Source organism: Microtus pennsylvanicus, chromosome 9, assembly GCF_037038515.1.
Source record: "Microtus pennsylvanicus isolate mMicPen1 chromosome 9, mMicPen1.hap1, whole genome shotgun sequence".
Classification (NCBI taxonomy): Eukaryota; Metazoa; Chordata; class Mammalia; order Rodentia; family Cricetidae; genus Microtus; species Microtus pennsylvanicus.
Window position 1 is genome coordinate 110171082 of NC_134587.1, and position 7104 is coordinate 110178185.

Here is a 7104-nt window from a genome sequence, read left to right on the forward strand (position 1 = left end):
AGGAGCACAAGAACCCAATCTGTGCTGTACTCCCTGTCACCAAAAGAGGTCACTAGATCCCCACCATGTGGTTTCTGGACATTCCAGAAATTCCATCTCTCCAGTTCTCATTCTTTCATTGTTCCTCCTGCATGCCTGCATCTAGTGAGAGAGTGGGCACCGTTCCTCCCTGCTTCTGTGTATCTGTGTCTGTCACGTCCTGGATAGCCAGAGTGCCCGCCACCTACGCCTGAGAGATAGATGTACGCCTGAGAGATAGATGTGGCCGGCAGCCCTGGGGCTGGGGGAAAGGGAGAGAGTGGGTTCCCTGGAGAGCCTTGGGCAGAGGCTCTGTGGATTCCCTGCAGGAGGCCGCACCGCCTCTGAGGAGCCCATGGGGGAGGGGAAAAGGGAAGGTCAACCAGACAGTCCTGCCTGGCTTTTGCTTTGCTTTGTTTTTGTTTTTGTTTGTTTGTTTTATTTTATTTTCTGGTACAGCTGTGACCAGGTCTGGATCCAGGACAGACTCCAAAGCTAGAGAGAAATCCTGTCTCAGAAAACAACAAGAACAACCAAAAAATAAATAAATACATAAACTAATAAATGAATGGATAGATAGCTAGATAGCCAGACACAGAGAGAGAGAGAGAGAGAGAGAGAGAGAGAGAGAGAGAGAGAGAGAGAGAGAGAGATGATAAAAACACCTCCAAGATCAGGGAGACCAAGGCAGGCAGATCACTGTGAGTTTAAGGCTCCCTTGTTCTGCAGATTGAGATTCAAGGCCAGGCAAAGTGACACAGAGAAACCCCGTTTTCAAAAAAAAAAAAAAAAGGTGAGGGCTGGAGAGAGATGGCTCTGTGGTTAAGAGTTCTGACTGCTCTTCCAGAGGACCCAGGTTCAATTCCTTACCACCCACATGGCAGTCAACAGCTGTCGGTAACTCCAAGATCGGACACCCTCAGATAGACATACATGCAGGCAAAACACCAATGACAATAAAATGAAAATAAATAAATTATTAGGAAAATAAATATATAGAAAAGGTGTTTAGTGCATGCCTTTAATCTCAGCACTAGGAGGCAGAGGCAGATGACTCTCTGTGAGTCTGAGGCCAGTCTTGTCTACAAAGTGAGTCCCAGGGCATACAAGGGTACACAACGAAACCTTATGTTGAACAACCACAAATAAGCAAACAGAGAGATAATAACAATAAAAATATTTGAGAGTTCAAATAATTGACTTCATCCACAATAAAAGAATATAAAAATAAAAATATCAAATGCACTTGAACACATTGGCACAGGAGAACGCTTGCTAAATAGAACCCCAGTAGCACAGACACTGAGAGAAAAAGAAAAAAAAGAAAAAAGAAAAAAAAAGAAAAACAAAACAAAAAAAAAGAACAAAGAAAAAAACTAAAGAGAGAAAAAAAAGAAAAAAAGAAAAGAAGAAGAAGAAAAAAAGAAAAAAGAAAAAAAGAAAAAAAGAAAAAAGAAGAAAGAAAAAAGAAAAAAAAGAAAAAAAAAACAGACACTGAGAGAAACAATTAATAAGTGAGACCTCCTGAAACTGAAAAGCTTCTGTAAAGCAAAGAACATGGCCAACAAGACAAAACGACGGCCTTACAGAATGGGAAAAGATCTTCACTAATCTCCAAAATACACAAAGAAGTCGAGAAATTGGTCATCCAAAGAACAAATAATCCAATTTTAAAAAATGGAGTACAGACCTAAACAGAGAACTCTCAACAGAGGGATCTAAAATGGTTGAAAGACACTTAAATGTATTTAGTGATTATATTTCTTTTCCCTTAGGGATAAAGAAATGAAGAAGTTCTTTGAAGCAGTAAGTCACAAAAACACCAGGCCGTTAAACTTCAGCTACAGGGAAACCCTGTCTCGTGGAAAAACAAAACAACAACAACAACAACAACAAAAAAATCCTGAAGCCAGTGATCATTGCAAACATCTGTATGTTCAGATACTGAGCCTGAGCAAGTTAGAGTGTCACAGATTTGCTGCAATTCATTGCAAATTTCATGTGGATCACAAATCCTGCTCAAGTTACAGCTGTTAGTGTCAGTGTGAACCTTGACACCATCTCTACTGGATTCCTGTCAGCTGGGCTCCGGTCTGCTAGAAAAGCAGAAGAACTAAGGTACCGTAATTAACCTCTTCTGTGCCCCACCTGCAAGAACACTCTGTAAGCTACAGTTCTGAAAACAGCCTGGTCCTGGCATAAGAACAGACAGGAGGACCAATGGAACCAAATAGAAGACCCGGATATCGATCCGCACATCTTCGAACACCTGATCTTTGATAAAGAAGTCAAAAATATCCAATAGAAAAAAAAAGAAAGCATGTGAGTTCAAGACCAGCCTGGTCTACAAGAGCTAGTTCCAGGACAGGCTCCAAAAAAAAAAAACTACAGAACAACCCTGTCTCGAAAAAAAAAAAGAAAGAAAGAAAGAAAGAAAGAAAGAAAGAAAGAAAGAAAGAAGAAAAAGAAAACAGTGCTGTCCTCGAAAATGCCCTCTCCCTTTGAACACGGCCCCTCCTTTGGGCTGAGTTTCCCACACAGCTCTGATGATGCAGGAGGATGCCGAGGGCCCAGTTGGTGCCTGTATCTGTGCCTTGGCAGCAGCTATTCATGTCTTGCCACTCAGAGTCAAATTCCCTTAAGTTTAGCCTTCCCTAAGTGCTTGTTCACTTCAGAAGACTCAACCCTCATCTTCCATGTCCTCCTGGCCTAATTTCTCATATTACTGTTTTACTGAGTATGAATCAGTAATATGAGATGTTCAGGAGAGGGAGGAAGGGTCATTCATGAAAAAAGTGAGTGTTCAACTAACTAACTCCCCATGGGTTCAGGAAGTAGTGAGAAGATATTAATGAAGCAGAGAGAAATTTCTGGTTTTGGAAGGAGGAAATCCTGAATGGCTCCCTCTGTGTCGGAGGAGAGACTCCTGGAAAGGAAACCTCAGGTTCCGGTTGGTCGGTCGGTCGGTCGGTCGGTCGGTCAGTTCGGGGAGAAATATCAGCAAGGAGGTAAAGGCCGTGCCTCACGACATCAGCAGTCCCTTCTCTGGAAATTCCACGGTATCCCAGAGAGCTCTCGGAATTTTGTGATGTCACTCGTGTCCTAGAAACGCCAACTGCCCTCAAGACACACTCTCTCGGTGCCTATAAGACTCGGTTCTAGACATGTTGTCTAGAGAATGGAGATCGTTCGTGGAGAGGCCAGAGGGAGGAAGAAGAAAGCTGGCCTCAGATCTCACAGGAAAACATGGAGAAATAATTAGTGGTCCTGGGGAAGACGAAGTGAGTTCACCACTAGCAGGGACTAGAGAGATTTCTGGATGTGATGGCTTTGAGACTTCCAGGGCTAGGGCTCAGGAACTGGGAGGTTTCTGGGATGAAACAGGTCTGTCTGTCTTGTTTCTCTGAGTTCCTAAAGGGCCAACCCACATCAAAGATTCACGATAGTTGATTTGACAAAGTCGGGAATTGACAAGGAGTGCGGAAGGAGTCAGTGAGATTTCAATACCAGCACTGACTGCACATCATCACCCCCCCCCCCCCCGGTCCTTTTCGTTGTGTAGCAATAATAATAGAGAAAGGGGAGTAGCGCTCTGCCAAAGCCCGTATTTTACCATGCCTTATATCACAGCCATTAGCAGGGTTGAGGCATCAAGTGCTGCAGTCAGTCCGACTCCTGTGACCCCCCTAAGGTTTCTGGCTTCCCAGTTTTGAGTGACACCATGGTCTCCAGTTCAGCTTGAGAGCTCTTTAAGAGCCAATGGAGGAGAGAGTGGAAAGAGACTGCCATTTTTTTCTTTTTCCTTTTCTTTCTTTCTTTTGCTGTTTTGCTTTGTTTTTCAAGAAAGGGTTTCTTTGTGTATCTTGGGCTGTCCTAAAACTCACTCTGTAAATCAGGCCATCTTTGAATTCACAGAGATCTGTGTGTGTGCTGTGATTAAAGCCCGGCTGAGACTGCAATTTCTTGTTAGCTCTGGGTGTCCTGAGCTGTTAGTAAGTGACAATGGCTCTGTGTTGTGAATCTCTGTGAATCCAGACTATGTTATGTCCTTCAATGACATGAGTCTGAAGCATCAAGCACCCACCCACCCCTATACTCCCTGAGGTCTCTGAAGTCACACACAGCGCAGCCTCTATAGGTCTGAATAAGGCTTAGAAAGCTTTTCCCTGGTTCACCTGGTGCAGAGGAAACCAGGTAAGTTCTGAGAGACATGCACCACCTTCCTACAGAAAGAAGGGAGGACTGATTAGCTAATACCCACAGAGGGGGAAACTCAAGTCTGGTATTTCAGACAGAACCTGCTTGGACAAAGTCTCATCTGTCAGTCACTTCCTGAGGGAAGGAGGGAGGAAGGAAGGACCACAATTATCTCTCCTCTGTGTCCTTTTTACGCTCTTTTCATGCTCTGATGAATATTGTGATTCAAGTTGGCCATGTCCCCTTTTCCACAGCATGTGCACTGTGGCTCTAGATCAAGGAATCAGTTTGTTTGTGTGTTTTGCTCTATCTAGGAGAAGCACCATAGCAGTTGCATACTGACTGAGAAATTTGATTTTTAGGAAATGATTTTTCATATCTGTGAGTGGTCTCTCCATAGATAGCCACTCATCTTTCTTTAAACTTGAGTATAGGAATGAATGATCCCTCCCTCCCTCCCTCTCTCCCTCTTCATGGGAATGAGTGTCTGCTCTTGCATTGAGGGCTCCCCAGTTCTCAGCATCTCCAGCCCAACCTGTCACAAGGTGATCACACATTTGCAAACTTGGGATATATTCTGCTGAAGTTTTGGGATAATGAATTTCATCAACTATGGGACTAACTTTGTTCTGACAGGACACTCACTCACAATCTCTCCTCATCACACCCACATAGTGTAACAACTTTGTGTTTCCTCCACAATGTGCTCATTTCTGTCAGGGAACTGAAAGCCGTCCAGCCAGCCAACACTATTTTTCCTTGTTTCTCATTTTGTTCTTATATTCTGTCTCTCCCCAACCCCCCCCCGCCTGGAAAACTTTCAGAGTTCACTCTGCCCCCTGAGTAAAGGTGTTATGCTTCCTTTTATTGTATATTTAGTGTGTGTGTGTGTGTGTGTGTGTGTGTGTGTGTGTGAGAGAGAGAGAGAGAGGGAGAGAGAGAGAGAGATTCATTATGAAATCAAAAGTCAGTCAACAACAGCAAACTTTGTATTTATTTGTCCATCCACGTATTTGCTTGTTTACTTACTCACTCACTCACTCACTCACTCACCCACTTCATTTATTATTTATTTATTTATTTGCAGTGGAAGACTTAATTCAGTAAGAATGATCAGAAGGGTAGGTAGGGTATCCTTGGGAAAAGAGTAAGATATCACGATGACTTTCCCTTCCAAGAGGGAGCTTTCTAGTAAGACGTGAAACCACAGTTTCAAGGGCCCGCTTTCCACAAGTCCTTTTCCAAGGTCAGGCATTTCTTAGGTAAGCAAGGGTCTCCATTCATTCCCTTTGAGGAACTCTCAGGCCCTGCCCTGACATTAACCTCTGACTCCTGCCTATTGTCAAGGCCAATGGGACACTCCTCAGCCCCTCCCTGACCTGAGGTGACCTGAGAAGCCACACCCCACCCCAGTTCACAGGCCTCTCTTTATCTATCTATCTAACTAAGTAACTGTACAGCATAAAATGTGGAATCTCTTCTCAATGAAATGCTGTTGGCAGCCATTCGATGAATTTATTCTCATCTCAGATCCTGTCCAGCAGGGATGTCTTCTTTCCGTGTTTCTTCTTCTTTTGTATGTTGCAGTCAGTTCAGATGTGCTGGTATATGGTGAGAAAGAGAGAGAGAGAGAAATGGAATTGCTTTTTATTTATTTGAAGAGTTTTAATGATTTAATATTCAGCTATTTCCAGCCTTATTTACCAGCACATTTATTATTACCAGCGAGCACCTTCCTCTGAAAACATTGGAATCGCCCCCCATCTGTACATGTCATGCACGTGCGTGCATATGTGTGTGTGTGTGTGTGTGTGTGTGTGTGAGCGTGTGCGCATCCCATCTATCTATCTATCTATCTATCTATCTATCTATCTATCTATCTATCTATCTATCTATGTATCCCTTCATCAAATTCCATTTTAGGAGCTGCTATGCTGACCAGTGACATGGAGGCCACCATTTTCTTAGCCAGTGACAGTCAGGAGACAGAAAGAAGGAAAGAAAGGAAGAAAGGAAGAAAGAATCTACATTCCCAAAGAAAGAAAAAATTTAAGTAAATTTTAAAAAGTAAAAAAAAAAATTAAGAAAGTAAGTAAATACATACATAAAAATAGACATAAAGAATGAATAAATGAATAAAACTAAATAATAATTGAAACATTCAATAAGTAAATGAGTCACGCTAAATCAGCAGATAAATAAACAGATATATGAAAGAAGATAAGGAAGTGAAGGAATGAATGAACAAGTAAGTAAGTAAGTAAGTAAGTAAATAACTAGGTGGGTCATTTTTTTTAAAGAAGCAAGTAAATGAGATGGGCTGAACAGATAAGTAAGTAAGTAAGTAAGCAAGCAAGCAAGCAAGCAAGCAAGCAATCGTGAAAAAAAAAATGAGAGCCAGGCGATGGTGGCGCACGCCTTTAATCCCAGTACTCGGGAGGCAGAGGTAGGCGGATCTCTGTGAGTTTGAGACCAGCCTGGTCTACAGTGCTAGTTCCAGGACAGGCTCCAAAGCCACAGAGAAACCCTGTCTCGAAAAACCAAAAAAAAAAAAGAGAGAGACACATCCATTCAATCCATAAAAGACAAAACGTGGAAATAAACATGTAAACTGGTCGACCCACCCAAAGCAGGAGGGAGGTCTCTGTCCAGCAGGGCCGTCTTCTTTCCAAGTTGCAGTCAGTCAGATCTCTGGGCAAACAGAAAAAGAAAGCAATTGTTTTCTACTTGAACAGTTTTAATATTACTCAAATGAATTAATATTCAGCTATTTATTCCCAGCCTTATTTACAACTGGATGCCCACCGAGCACCTTCCTCTCATAGCTAGCCCCTTCTACCCCTGCCCCATCTGGACAGATAGACAGGATGTATGTATGTATGTATGTAT